Source organism: Candoia aspera, chromosome 14 (genome assembly GCF_035149785.1).
Source record: "Candoia aspera isolate rCanAsp1 chromosome 14, rCanAsp1.hap2, whole genome shotgun sequence".
Lineage (NCBI taxonomy): Eukaryota > Metazoa > Chordata > Lepidosauria > Squamata > Boidae > Candoia > Candoia aspera.
The window spans coordinates 19,831,147-19,845,971 of record NC_086166.1 but is presented as its reverse complement, the minus strand read 5'-3'; positions in this window follow the sequence as shown (position 1 = coordinate 19,845,971).

Genomic DNA, 14,825 nt, shown 5'->3' with positions numbered 1-14,825 from the left:
CCACAAAGAATGACATGAACATGGGGTTGGCTTCATTCTGAGTGAACAAGCAATAAGAGCACTCATTGGGTGGAAACCTGCTAGTGATTGAATAATCACAGTCCGTTTCACCCATAGGCATGCCAAAGCAACTATTATACAAACCTATGCACCAATGGATAATGCGGATGATGCGGTGAAAGACGAATTTTACAAGCAATTCCAGGACACCTTGATAGTATTGCAAATTACAGCCTGAAGACTGTAAGTAAAATCTTATTGGAGATTTCAATGCTCAACTAGGCGGTGACCGATGTGGACTAGAGAACGTGATTGGAGCCTACACGTCTTCAGCTTGCCTCAGCAATAACCAGATCTGACCAGTACATATAATTTCAACAAAGAGAATCCCCAACAAGAGCTCCAGGTGAACTCTGGTGGGATTACTATTGAAAAGTTGAAATTGCGATCAGAAGCCTTAAAAACAACAAGGCAGCTGGCTTGGACAAGATATCTCATCCAAAAAAAAAAAAAAATCCAAGATGGCAACCGGGAGCAGACGCTAGTTGCCGCTCTGGAGGGGGAGGTGCCTGGTCTCTGGGACCCTGATCCCCAACTCCTCTTTTATCAGCCAGGGTTTTGGGAGAAAGTTGCGGGCCAACTTAGGGGTCCCCCAACCTCTAATATCTTCAGCCAGGATTGGAGACAGCTGGAGTTTCCCCCCTCAGGCGGAGCAGCGACGTGGTGGAGTGGCAGATCTGGTGGTAGCGGTGGACCCAGGCAGACCCTGGTGGATTTTCCGGGGGGGGTTGGGCAAGCTTGGCCAATCCCCTATAGAGTACGCTGGACCCTGGCGGGACCTGTAGATGCCAACAGACCCTTGGCAGCCTAGAAGCGACGGCTGAGTGGGACGGGCCTTGCAGCGAGGCCCCCGAGTGAAGTGGTGGAGCAGCGGAGCACAGCAGGCCTGGCGGAGATCGGCAGAATGCAGCAGGCCTGGCAGCAGGCTTGGCAGCAGCAGTAACAATGAACTCAGGTGGATTTCGGGAGATGTTGGACAGAGCCTTGCAAACCCTGGTCCAGGGACTGGTGGACTCCTGGAGTGGGGGTTTGGCAGGCGGTAAGCCCCCATGTGGAAAATTGGCCCTGCTGAGGTGGCAAGTCCCGGCAGCGAGTCCCGGGGTGGAGGAGTGGGGCCCAACAGCCTGGTGGACTCTGGCGATGTGGAAGGGCCAATCGGATGACACAAGGGACTTGGGTAGTGGAATCGTTTGATATGATACCCTATGGACTCTAACAAGGCAAGGACCCAACAGGTGTGGTAGATCCCAGCAGTAAGGAGGAACGAGTGTTGGACTGGAGAATTGGATGCTCCCCCAACTGTTTGGAGGTGGCAGAGAATTTTTAGGGTCCCCTCTGTGTGAGTGGGTTACTCCCCTTGGGTGTGAGAGACATGGGGGGAGTCCAGGATTGTATGTTGTTTACGTAAGAGTTGTTATTTATTCGTTTAGTTGCTTCCGACTCTTCGTGACTTCATGGACCAGCCCGCGCCAGAGCTTCCTGTCAGTCGTCAGCACCCCCAGCTCCCCCAGGGATGAGTCCGTCACCTCTAGAATATCATCCATCCACCTTGCCCTTGGTCAGCCCCTCTTCCTTTTGCCCTCCACTCTCCCTAGCATCAGCATCTTCTCCAGGGTGTCCTGTCTTCTCATTATGTGGCCAAAGTATTTCAGTTTTGCCTTTAATATCATTCCCTCAAGTGAGCAGTCTGGCTTTATTTCCTGGAGGATGGACTGGTTTGATCTTCTTGCAGTCCAAGGCACTCTCAGGATTTTCCTCCAACACCACAGTTCAAAAGCATTGATCTTCCTTCGCTCAGCCTTCCTTATGGTCTAGCTCTCGCAGCCATACGTTACTACTGGGAACACCATTGCTTTAACTATGTGGACCTTTGTTGTCAGTGTGATGTCTCTGCTCTTAACTATTTTATCGAGATTTGTCATTGCTCTTCTCCCAAGGATTAAGCATCTTCTGATTTCCTGACTGCAGTCAGCATCTGCAGTAATCTTCGCACCTAGAAATACAAAGTCTTTCACTGCTTCTACATTTTCTCCCTCTATTTGCCAGTTATCCATCAAGCTGGTTGCCATAATCTTGGTTTTTTTTGAGGTTTAGCTGCAGGTCAGCTTTTGCACTTTCTTCTTTCACATTCATCATAAGGCTCCTCAGTTCCTCTATGCTTTCAGCCATCAAAGTGGTATCATCTGCATATCTGAGATTGTTAACGTTTCTTCCAGCGATTTTAACTCCAGCCTTGGATTCCTCAAGCCCAGCTTGTCGCATGATGTGTTCTGTGTACAAGTTGAATAGGTGGGGTGAGAGTATACAACCCTGCTGCACTCCTTTCCCAATCTTAAACCAGTCCGTTGTTCCGTGGTCTGTTCTTACTGTTGCTACTTGGTCGTTATACAGATTCCTCAGGAGGCAGACAAGATGACTTGGTATCCCTGTACCACTAAGAACTTGCCACAATTTGTTATGGTCCACACAGTCAAAGGCTTTAGAATATCAATAAAACAGAAATAGATGTTTTTCTGAAACTCCCTGGATTTTTCCATTATCCATCGGATATTGGCAATTTGGTCCCTAGTTCCTCTGCCTTTTCTAAACCCAGCTTGTACATCTGGCAGTTCTCGCTCCATGAATTGCTGGAGTCTACCTTGCAGGATCTTGAGCATTACCTTACTGGCATGTGAGATGAGTGCCACTGTTCGATAGTTTGAACATTCTTTAGTGTTTCCCTTTTTTGGTATGGGGATATAAGTTGATTTTTTCCAATCTGATGGCCATTCTTGTGTTTTCCAAATTTGCTGGCATATAGCATGCATTACCTTGACAGCATCATCTCGCAAGGTTTTGAACAGTTCAGCTGGGATGCCGTCCTCTCCTGCTGCCTTGTTATTAGCAATGCTTCTTAAGGCTCATTCAACCTCACTCTTCAGGATGTCTGGCTCTAGCTCACTGACTACACTGTCAAAGCTATCCCCGATATTGTTATCCTTCCTATACAGGTCTTCGGTATATTCTTGCCACCTTTTCTTGATCTCTTCTTCTTCTGTTAGGTCCTTGCCATCTTTGTTTTTGATCATACCCATTTTTGCCTGGAATTTACCTCTGATGTTTCTAATTTTCTGGAAGAGGTCTCTTGTCCTTCCTATTCTATTGTCTTCTTCCACTTCAGCGCATTGCTTGTTTAAAAATAATTCCTTATCTCTTCTGGCTAACCTCTGGAATTTTGCATTTAATTGGGCATATCTCCCCCTATCACTGTTGCCTTTTGCTTTCCTTCTTTCTTGGGCTACTTCTAGTGTCTCAGCAGACAGCCACTTTGCCTTCTTGGTTTTCTCTTTCTTTGGGATGTATTTTGTTGCCGCCTCCTGAACAATGTTGCGAACTTCTGTCCATAGTTCTTCCGGGACCCTATCTACTAAGTCCAGTCCCTTAAATCTATTCTTCACTTCCACTGCATATTCCTTAGGAATATTAGTGAGCTCATATCTAGCTGATCTGTAGGTCTTCCCTAATCTCTTTAGTCTGATCCTAAATTGTGCAAGAAGTTCATGATCTGAACTACAGTCAGCCCAAGGTGTTGTTTTTACTGACTGTATAGACGTCTGCCACCTTTGGCTGCAAAGGATGTAGTCAATCTGATTTTGGTGGTCCATCTGGGGAAGTCCATGTAAGAGTACCCACCCCTGAAAGGTAGGAGGTGGGTAGGAGTGGGTAGGTGCCCCCTTGACCAGTGAGAGAGGCTGGGGAGGGACACAGAGTGTGTGTGTGAGGTGGTTAGGTCCAAACAGTGCCGAGAGCCGGTGCTGGAGTGCTGGGGGGGGCCTGCCAGCATTGAAGGTCTTGTGTGTGGGCGGATGTGTGTATGGGGGAGGGGACCCTTGTTTCAATCCAGGGTTTCCAAAAGTTCGGGATTGGAGGGAACGGGGCCTGGAAACTCTGGGGGCTGCAGGGTGGGTCACTCTATTGAGGTGGTGACAGGCTGGGGATGTTACGGTGGGAACTGGAGGGTGGGCCATCTTCGGGGAAGACACCCCCGATATTTGTTACCGGTGGCATGTTCCGGCCCTCCTTGTTCAAACCCAGGCCCTGGACAGCAGATTCTTGAGGGCCCCGGTCTCCGGCTGCTGCTGCTTAACACCAGGTCAGTTAACAACAAGGCCCCCCTCATATGTGATTTGATCACAGAGGAGGGGGCAGACCTGGTGTGTATTACTGAGACCTGGCTGGGCCCAGAAGTGAGGTAGCCCTCTCCGAAATGTGCCCAGCCGGGTTTCAGGTGTGGCATCAGCTGAGACACTGGGGTAGGAGAGGAGGGGTAGCGGTTGTGATCCGAGAGTCTCTAGTGGCCTTCAGGGGTGCTGCTCCACAAGTGACCGGTTGTGAGACTCTGTCCTTCAAGTTGGGTTCCCAAGAACAGTTGGGAGTGTTGCTGCTGTACCAACTTCCCTGCTGCATAGCAACCTCCCTGCCTGAGCTGCTGGAGGCCATCTCTGGGCTGGGGGAGGAGTACCCCAGGCTTATAGTTCTGGGGGACTTCAACCTACCATCCTTGGGGCATGCCTCAGAGGCAGCTTGGGAGTTCATGGCCACCATGATGGCCATGGGCCCGTCCCAAATTATTCAGGACCCAACTTGAGACAGTGGCCTCACACCAGACTTAATTTTCTTGTCGGAGCAGTGGCAATGTGATCTGAGGGAGAGTTAGATCTGTCCCCATTGTCATGGTCAGATCACGCCCTGGTGGCCTTGAGATTCTCTGGTGCTGCCCCACTCCACAGGGAGGAAGGATCCATTCGATTAGTCCGCCCCCGGCGACTGATGGACCCGGCTGGGTTTCAGAGGGAGCTGGGGGTTATACCCAAGGATCTGCTGCACTGTCCAGTGGAGGTCCTAGCTGCTGCCTGGAATAGGGAGGTGGCTGGGGCCTTGGACAGGATCGCACCTGTGCGGCCTCTCTTGCCTCATCCAACCCGGCACTCTCCGTGGTATACGGAGGAGCTGTGGGTTTTGAAGAGGATCAAGAGACATCTAGAGCGCCGCTGGAGGAAGACGAAGACCGAATCTGACTGAACACAAGCTAGAGCAGCTATTAGGGCCTACCTTGTGGCAGTAAGAGCAGCAAAACGCCAATATTTCTCCACTCTTATTGTGTCTGCAGAATGCTGCACGGTGACTCTGTTCAAGATTACTCGATCCCTCTTGAGTAAGGGGGATTCGGTGATCCATTTACAGGGCCGTGCAGAGGAGTTTTCTGAGCATCTGCTGGACAAAATCACTCAGATCCGTTCTAAGTTGGATTCTAAGCATGAGGCACAGTCTGGGGAGATGCCGAGGGAATGTACTTACCCTATTATCTGGGAACAGTTTGATCCTGTTGGACCTAAGGAAGTGGACAGGATCCTCCAGACTGTAAACGCCACCACATGTCAGCTAGACCCATGCCGTTCCTGGCTGGTGAAGACAGCCCAGGAGGTGACTTGTGGTTGGGTCCAGGCGATGGTCAATACATCCTTGAGGGAGGGGGTGTTTCCAACTGCCTTCAAGGAGGTGCTGATACACCACCTCCTCAAGAAACCATCACTGGACCCTACTGTATTGGACAATTTTCATCCAGTCTCTTTATGGGGAAGGTGGTTGAGAAAGTGGCGGCATTACAGCTCCAGAGGATTCTGGATGAAACAGATTATCTAGACCCCTTCCAGTCAGGTTTCAGGCTGGGATATGGGACAGAGACTGCATTGGTCACACTTATGGATGATCTCTGGCAGGAGCAGGATGGAGGGAGTGCTCTCCTTGACCTCTCAGTGGCTTTCGATACCATTGACCATGGTATCCTTTTGGGTTGGCTCAGGGAGTTGGGGGTGGGTGGCATAGTCTTATGCTGGTTCTGCTCCTTCCTCCAGGGCTGGTCCCAATCAGTGGTGATAGGAGAGGAGAAATCCAACCCTTGATCCCTCTTGTGTGGGGTTCCACAGGGTTCAGTTCCCTCCCCTCTCCTATTTAACATCTACATGAAACCGCTGGGTGAGATCATCCGTCACTACGGGATGAGGTATCATCAATATGCTGATGATACACAGTTACATATCTCCATCCCGGATGAGGTAAGTGATGCAGTAGCTGCCCTCTCTCAGTGCCTGGGGGCTGTGGGGGTCTGGATGGAGAACAACAGGCTTCAGCTGAACCGTGGTAAGACAGAGTGGCTGTGGGTTGATGGCTCCTCTGCTTCCGGGAAGTTGTCATCTTTAGTTCTGGATGGGGTTGCACTACCCCATTCAGATTCAGTGCGTAACTTGGGAGTTCTCCTGGACTCACAACTCCTGCTCGAAGAGCAGGTGGCAGTCATGGCCAGGAGGGCCTTTGCTCAACTTCAGGTTGTGTGCCAGTTACACCCATTCCTGGAGCAGGAAGCCCTCCGAACAGTCACTCACGCCCTGGTCATTTCCCATATAGACTACTGCAATGCGCTCTACATGGGGCTACCCTTGAAGAGTATCCAGAAGCTTCAGCTGGTCCAGAATGCAGCCGCATGGGTTATTCTTGGTGCCCCGAGATTGTCACATATAACACCTTACTGCACGAGCTGCACTGGGTGCCAGTTTGCTTCTGGGTCCAATTCAAGGTGTTGGTTATCACCTTTAAAGCCCTACATGGCATGGGGCCAGGTTACCTGAGGGACTGTCTCATCCCCTTAACATTGACCTGTCCCTCCCAGTCATGCAGAGAGGGCATGCTGTGAATCCTGCCAGTTGGGGAATTCCACCTGGTGGGGTCCAGGAGGCCTGCCTTCTCTGCAGTGGCACCTGCCCTGTGGAATTTCTGCCCCTGGAGGTAAGGCAGGCCCCTGTGCTCTCGGCCTTCTGGAAGAACTTGAAAACCTGGTTCTGCCACCTCGCTTGGGGTGGGAGAGGTAATAGCTCATCTTGGTGTTGGCTAGCACCATAGATCTTTCCCACCGAATAAGAATGCTGCCCCTTGGGTTTGGTATTTATTTTATTTTTATTTATTGGTGTATTTATTGTAACTTATATTTTATGATTTTAATCTTGGTTTTATTGTAAACCACCCAGAGTCCCCCTTTCTTGGGGGAGATGGGCGGTAATAGAAGTTTGAAGAATAAATAAATAAATAAATATCTGTAGAGATCCTAAAGTATGGCAGTCAGGCTATGGTGAAAGAGCTGACAAAGCTGTTCAACAAGTGTTGGCAAAGTGATGCAGTCCTGGAAGACTGGCGAAGAGGCTACTGTTAAAGTCCCCAAGAAAGGTAACATCTCTGAATGTACCAACTGGCGGGGCATCTCCCTTCTCAGTACCTGGGAAGGCCTTTTGTGCAGTCCTCTCGAGGTGACTGCGAAACGCCATTGATCAACACCTGAGAGAGGAACAAGCTGGATTCCATTGTGGAAGGTCCTGCAATGAGCAAATCTTTATCTTAAGAAATATCATAGAACAGTGTATTGAGTATCGGCACCCTTTAGCTATTAACTTTCCTGTTCAGGCTATGAGGCGGCCAGACAGGAATATTATCAAAAACAACTCTTTATTAAGTCAACTATTTACAACAATAAGTCCGTGTGAAAGCTGAGGTAAGACTGTTTTCTGATCAAGACCATCCAGGCAACAACGGAAGACCAGGCAAGGTTACAGGATCATAGTGTGGCAGAACCACAGGGCAGGATTCGCTGACCAGAGCTGTGGGACTGGGTGACTCTAGGAAATGTGGCAAGGCTGGAACTGACAACAAGAGTCTGCAATCTGGAACACTGACCAAACTGGGCTGGCACGTGAAGGCTAAGTAAAGGTAAAGGTTTCCCTTGACGTAAAGTCCAGTCGAATCCGACTCTAGGGGGCGGTGCTCATCTCCATTTCTAAGCCTTGGAGCCGGCGTTGTCATAGACACTTCCGGGTCATGTGGCCAGCATGACGACTCGGAACGCCGTTACCTTCCCGCCGAAGCGGTACCTATTGATCTACTCACATTTGCATGTTTTCAAACTGCTAGGTGAGCAGGAGCTGAGATTAACAACGGGAGCTCACCCCGCCGCGCGGTTTCGAACCGCCGACCTTCCGATCGACAGCTCAGCGGTTTAACCCGCAGCGCCACCGCGTCCCATCACGTGAAGGCTAGGCAAGACCAAACTGGAAACACTGGACAAAGCTTGGCTCTGGAGGCTAGGCTGGGCTTGACTGGATACACTAGGCAAGGCTGAGAACTGGAAGTAAGGCTGGACTGGGCTGGAGACTCGAAGCAAGACTGCAGGTTTGAAACAAGGCTGGACTGGACTGGAATTCCTAGGCAATGCTGAGAGCTTGAAGCACAACTGGGCTGGACTGGAGATCCTAGACAAGGCTGCGAGCTAGGAGCAAGACTGGACTGGACTGGAGATTCTGGGCAAGGCTGAGAACTCAGAGCATGACAAGACTGGGTGGGAGTTCCTGGACAAGGCTGGACGCTTAGCACACAACTAGACTGGACTGGAGATCCTGGGCAAGGCTGGAAGCTTGGAGCATGATGAGGCTGAGCTGGAGATCCTGGACTAGGCTGAGAGCTAGGGACAAGGCTGGAACGCACTTGGGATGCACCGAATGGCGGCAGAGAGGTCCAGAACTGGACACGAGGCTGAGATTGCAAGAATCAGCAGGGAGAAGATCCTCTATGGCAACTTGCACAGCAGGCAGGTCCTTGATGCTAGGAAATGTAGGCTCTGATTCCCCTCCAGCTACAGACAAGGTTTCCAATGCAGTTAGGGACTCTTCTGCTGGGGCTGCGAGTTTTAAGGATCAGTTGTCTCTGGCAGCTTGCTCATCACACGTCTGCCTTTTATGCCGATCCCTTGCATGCCTATTCCCTTCTGCAGCCAATTGGGCTGCATTCTTCTTTGCATGCTTTTCTGCACGTCTTTCCCATGAGCTAATTGGAGGATTCAAATCTTCCTCCAAAGACTGGCCAATCAGCGTCTGTAACTTCTCCCGTGCTGCTGAGTCACTTCTGGGTTTTGTTTTCCCGGTTTCTGCCTGGTAAGTTTCTGTTTCCCCTTCTGACTCAGAAAGCGTTTTGTTTTCTGAGTCAGAAGCTGGCTGAAACTTCACATTAACTTCGCTGATTTTAAAAAAAGCTTTTGATAGCGCCCACTGAGAGTCCTTTTGGCAGATCCTGCATTTATATGGCGTGCCGGCAATCTTCATTGCCATCTTTAAGAACTTGTACCAATGATCAAGCTGCTGTGTTAAGACTGAGAATGGCCATACAGACTTTTCTGAGATTACCACCGGGGTCAGACAAGGTTGTATCTTGTCCCCACTCCTCTTCCTTGTGGCCCTCGATTATGTCATGTGGCAACCTGTAGTACGCAATGGGACAGGCGTCCATTGGACTGATCAAAGTTACCTTGGTGACTTGGATTCCGCCGATGATATCGCCTTGCTTGAGGAAGACGAGCTGAAACTACAACATGCTATGACTGTCTTGGATGACAAGGCAAATAAAGTTGGCCTCAGGATAAGCACTGAGAAATCAAAGATCACGCACGTGGGCTCCATGGCCCCAATACGGGGAACTGTACTCAGACTGCAGCAGTTAGAGGAGGTGGAGAGGTTCACCTATCTGGGTAGTGTGATCACCCAGAATGGAGATGCAGAGGTGGACGTTACATGCCCCATTGGGAAGGCGATAGCCATTTTTTGGAGGATAAATAAGTTCTGGTCCTTGCTGACCATATCACTGAAGATTAAGCTCCATCTGTTCACTTCTATCATGATCCCAACAGCTATCTTTGCCAGTGAGACTTAGAAGGCATCAGCAAGTATTGACGAGAGGCTTGATGTCTTCCAACAGAGGTGCCTTTGCCAAATTCTAAAGATTTGATATTTTGATCACATCACTAACGAAAAGGTGCTCTGAAGGAGTAGCTCATGTAAACTTCATAACATGGTTGCACATAGAAGACTTCAACTGGCTGGTTACAACTTCCCCATGGAGAACAACCAGATCCCTAAAGTGGCAATGAGTTGGACTCCTCCTGATGCTAAACAACAACGAGGACACCCTTGAATGAGTTAGGGTTAGAACATGGCAACGAACACTGACACAAGACCTGAAGGCATTGCATATCACATGGAAGGACGCCGAAACACTTGCCCAAGACCGAAAGAGCTGGAGAATCCTTACTGCCCAATGTGCCATGTCACGTGGACCCGGGAGAGAAAGAGAATTCCTTGTAAGCAGAGGAGGAGCAAATGATGTGACCTTGCTGCTCAAATTTTGCCATTAGGTGTTGAGTACATAAAAGCATTGGTGGCAGAGGGGCACCAGGACTGGATTTCCACTTGCTCATAAGAACCATCTCTTGGATGCCATGGGGCAGACCCATCCCTCATGTGTGCTCCCTCCTACTTTCCTTTGCCCATGGCAAGCTGCTGCCCAGGATATTCTCTATGACTTCATTAAGGCTAGTCACCCCAACCCAGAATAGTTTGTGACTATCATGACATGCTTTCCGTATCAAGAAAGGCCCATAGCCAGTGCTGCTTCTCAGACCAAGAAAGATGAGGCTATCCAGCGGAACATCACCCAGGAGAGGCCGAATGTTGAAATACAGAGCAGGGGCAGTGCAGAGATGCCACCATCTGCCTGAGTTCAGAGGCTGACAACTGGGATCAGAGCAGCCTAGCGGGGCATGAGAATGGATCTGCTCCCCAGAAGACCCCAAGTCTTTGACAGAAGTCCAAATGAATAGTCCTCAATAGTCCTCAAGGACTAGACCAGCATTGTGCCCCATCCCTCTAAGCCCTTCCAGAAGGGATGTGGGGCCAGATACAGTAAAGAGAGGGGCAGGGTCTGAAGAAGTAGTGGAATTCCCCAGGGAGGGCTCAGGAAGGCAAGGTTATGCTCAGGGGATGGTAGTAAGCAAAAGTGCACCCAAAGGAAAAGTGATTCTCCAAGAAGGACTGAAAATACAGTACAGGTAGTCCTCGTTTAGTAACTGCCTCATTTAGCGACTGTTCGCAGTTATGACAGTGATGAAAAAGTAATTTTGTGACCAATCCTCACATTTACAACCTTTGCAGGTCTGTAAAGCAAAGGAAAGCTGAAGAAAGATCATAAGCACAGTCATGGTTTCACTTAGTGACCGCTTTGCTTAACGACTGAGTTGCTGGTCCCACTTGTGTTTTTTTATTATTATTAATTTTTATTAAAAGTTTTTACATATCTAAAAGACAAATACAGAAATCTCTGAAGAAAAGAAAGAAAAAGAAAAGGTTCACCAAAAATACAGTTAAAGGAAGGAAAAAAAAGACAGTTAAAGAAGTGACTTCTGCCCTTCTTTACAGCAGTTACAAACAAAGTCCCTACTCCCTCCTTAACATTACAATAATCCCTTCAGCCCCTTATTCAGTCTTTCTTCAATCATCAAATCCAGGAATCACCATTTCACTTCTTTCCGTTTTCAGCACAGTCCATAAAAGGTTTCCAGTCTTTTATAAAAGTGCTTATTGTTTTGTCCCTGATCAGTCAGGTCAGTTTTGCCATCTCTGCTAGTTCTGCCATCTTCACAATCCACTCCTCTGTTGTGGGTATTTCAGTGTCTCTCCACTTTGTGCATATACAGTAATAATCTGGCATAATAATCTTGCTGCGGTTGCAATATGTAAGATCAACCTTCCACAGGTCTTTTCTAATTGACCATCCGTAAGTCCCAATAAAATCAGTCATTTAACAGCTGAGTTGCCGGTCCCAACTGTGGTCATTAAACAAGGACTACCTGCGACCCTGTGCCTTATCTCAGCCCCGTCACGGCAAGAAGGACAGATCTCTGTGAAGCCGCGATCTCTAGCCAGGAGTGCTTCGTTTGCTTTTCTTGATTGCCAGCTTACTCGCCATCCTACAGAGAGCTCCTCTTGCTTTTTAGCCCCTGCTAGACACACAAATAAATAAAGAGAAGCAGAATCAGAGAGAATCTAAGAGCAAGAAAGAGAGAGAAAAAAACATTGCTTCATCTTGAGAAAGAAATGGAAGAAAAGGAGAATGAGTTCCTTTGATAAGGTAAAGGTAAAGGTAAAGGTTTCCCTCGATGTAAAGTCCAGTCGTGTCCGACTCTAGGGGGCGGTGCTCATCTCCGTTTCTAAGCCTTGGAGCCGGCGTTGTCCGTAAGGACCCGTCCGTGGTCATGTGGCCGGCATGACGACACGGAACGCTGTTACCTTCCCGCTGAAGCGGTACCTATTAATCTACTCACATTTGATAAAGCAGGGGTTAAACAAAACGGTGGAGCTGGGGAGGTGGAGGGGCTTGTGTCACCCCCTCTGTGGGCATCACATGTGCATGTCTGAGTGGCATTCGGGCTCTGCCCAGGCAAGAACTTCTGCTGACATTTTGCCAGTGGTTTTTGTGGGGGGGGGGGGCATTGCAGCTAAGGCAGCTGCAGAATTACATCTGGTTCCTTTCTCATAAATTCCACTGCCAAGAATACCACAATTCCGCCATCATGTAATCATGACAAGAGGAAATGGGACTTGTTTGGGAGGGAGGGAGGGAGGGAGGAAGGGAAGAAGGCACTTACATACAAATCAGACTAGTTGCACTTGCATATTCCTGTTATGTAATAGTTAGGCTGTTAAATAATTGTTATACAATTGATTTATTAACAAATTATTTACTGAAGGCTGCCCAAGAACCTCCTGATGCCAAGCAGCTCCTGACATCAAGCCAGCCAATAGCTTCCTATCCTGATTCTATGGTAGGGACTGCAAACAATTCTTTCTGTTCCCCCGGTTTTGACTTTCATACAAGATTTTTTTTAATGCAATGATCTTAAATCTGGTAGAAGTTAATATTCAGCTCCGTTTGTAGGAATTCAATTATCCTTGAGGATTACAGAAAGATTATCAAAGTTGTGAACAGCCGAAGATGCTCCAGGATCAATGAAGCACAACAGAGACCATCATTAACGGGGGAATCGAAGAACCGCCACATCAGCCACCTCTGACAAGGGAACGGAGGGCCACTCTGCCTCAGCGGAAGGCAAGGAAGGAGTGGGAATCCTGCTCCAGGCCAGTCTGGCCCGGGACCAGGGCCGCAACTTGGGGAGGCAACTGGGGCATGTGCCCCGGGCGCCGCGCTGGGGGGGGGGCCAAAATGAGCACTGGGGGGGCGCCAAAATGGGCACGGAATCCATGTTTGCCCCGGGTGACACAGACCCTAGTTGCGGCCCTGGCCGGGACCTTTAGGCGTCATCCTCGCACCCTGCCAAGAGGCTCCAGCAGCTGTTGCCCCCAGCCATGGAGGCGTGATGCTGCCCAGGCAGCCCCCACCCCTTTTTCTGCTCCAGTTCAGCAGGGGATCTCTACTCTGACAAGGGGTCATGGTTTAAGGCGGGGGCCTGAGGAGCTGCGTCCCTATCCCAAAGTCCCAGCCATTGATTTTCCAGGTGTTAGCCTTTGGGCCATGAGGGAGTTGGGGCTGCCTACCCCACCCCAGGCCAAAGTCCCATCGCTCTACTTCTCTTGCCACTCAGGGGTGGCAGGGAGAGGAGAGGAGAAGTGGCCTTTGAGCACTGCCAGTCCTCCCAGTGCCCAAAGGACACACCCTCACTCTCCACCACACATGCACAGAAGCAGGGGCAATGGGAAGCCCACTCTCAATCCTTCGGTCTCTCTGGGCTCAAAGACCTGGGAGGAAAGACGTGCCCGTGGGTTGCAGGAGCAGCAGTTGAAACTCCTGTCCAGCAGCCATTCAAAAGGCCCGGGAAGGAGGTCCCCTGGGTGCCCCAGCATTGCACAAAAACATGGGATAAAACACACACCCCTCAGCTTGCTTGCTTCCTCCTTCCTTCTTCCTTCTCTCTCTCTCTCTCCTTCTTTCTTTCTTCCTTTTTCTTCTTTATATTTATTTATTTATCAAATTTATATGGCTGCAATTTCATACATGGTGACTCTGAGGAGCATACAACAAAACCAACCATTAAAACCAAGTATAAAAACCAATTAAAGCAATTAAATAAACAACATAAGCAACAACAAGATGGTGGGAGGGTTAATTAAGTTGTCACACATGGTACAACCAATGCATGGGCTGTCTGCTGTCAGGGGATCCCCAGGCCTGATGAAAAAAAACATGTTAACAGTGGGATCGCAAAAGCTACCTGTGCACCTGAAGGGAGAGGCAAGAAGACCCGCTTTCCCTTGTTCTTCCCCCGGCTTTGAGAGGTAGGGAGCGAGCAGGTGTCAGCAGCACATGACCTTGTGGGTGACCCTGGAACCTGGTGGGATGGAACCTGTGCTGGGAATATGGTACTGGAAGGAAGGAAATAGCTTCTTGGAAAGAAACACAATTAACCAAAAGGGGGGAAGGGGCTCATCATGCATAAAGGATGCCTACTCCTATAGAGTAATTCTTGACACCAAGGGAGAAAACCCTCGTGAAGGCATCTGGGTGAATATTAAGGAGAAAAGGAACTATAATGACGCTGTTCTAGATATGTACTACAGGCCACCCAACCAAGCAGAATCTATAGAAGAAATTTTCACCAACCAGATGGCCAAGGTATTCAGGAAACATACTACTGTGATAACGGGATTTCAACTACTCTGACATCAACAGGAATCAAATTCCCTGGCAAGTGGGAGATCCAATAGGTTCTTGATGTCCCTCACAGACAACTTCATTGTTCAAAAAATGGAGGAGAGAACTAGACGATCAGCCATATCGGATTTTAGTAAGATTTAACAGGGAAGAAGTGGCCAAAGAGCCTCGGGAAAGAGCAACTGTGTGAC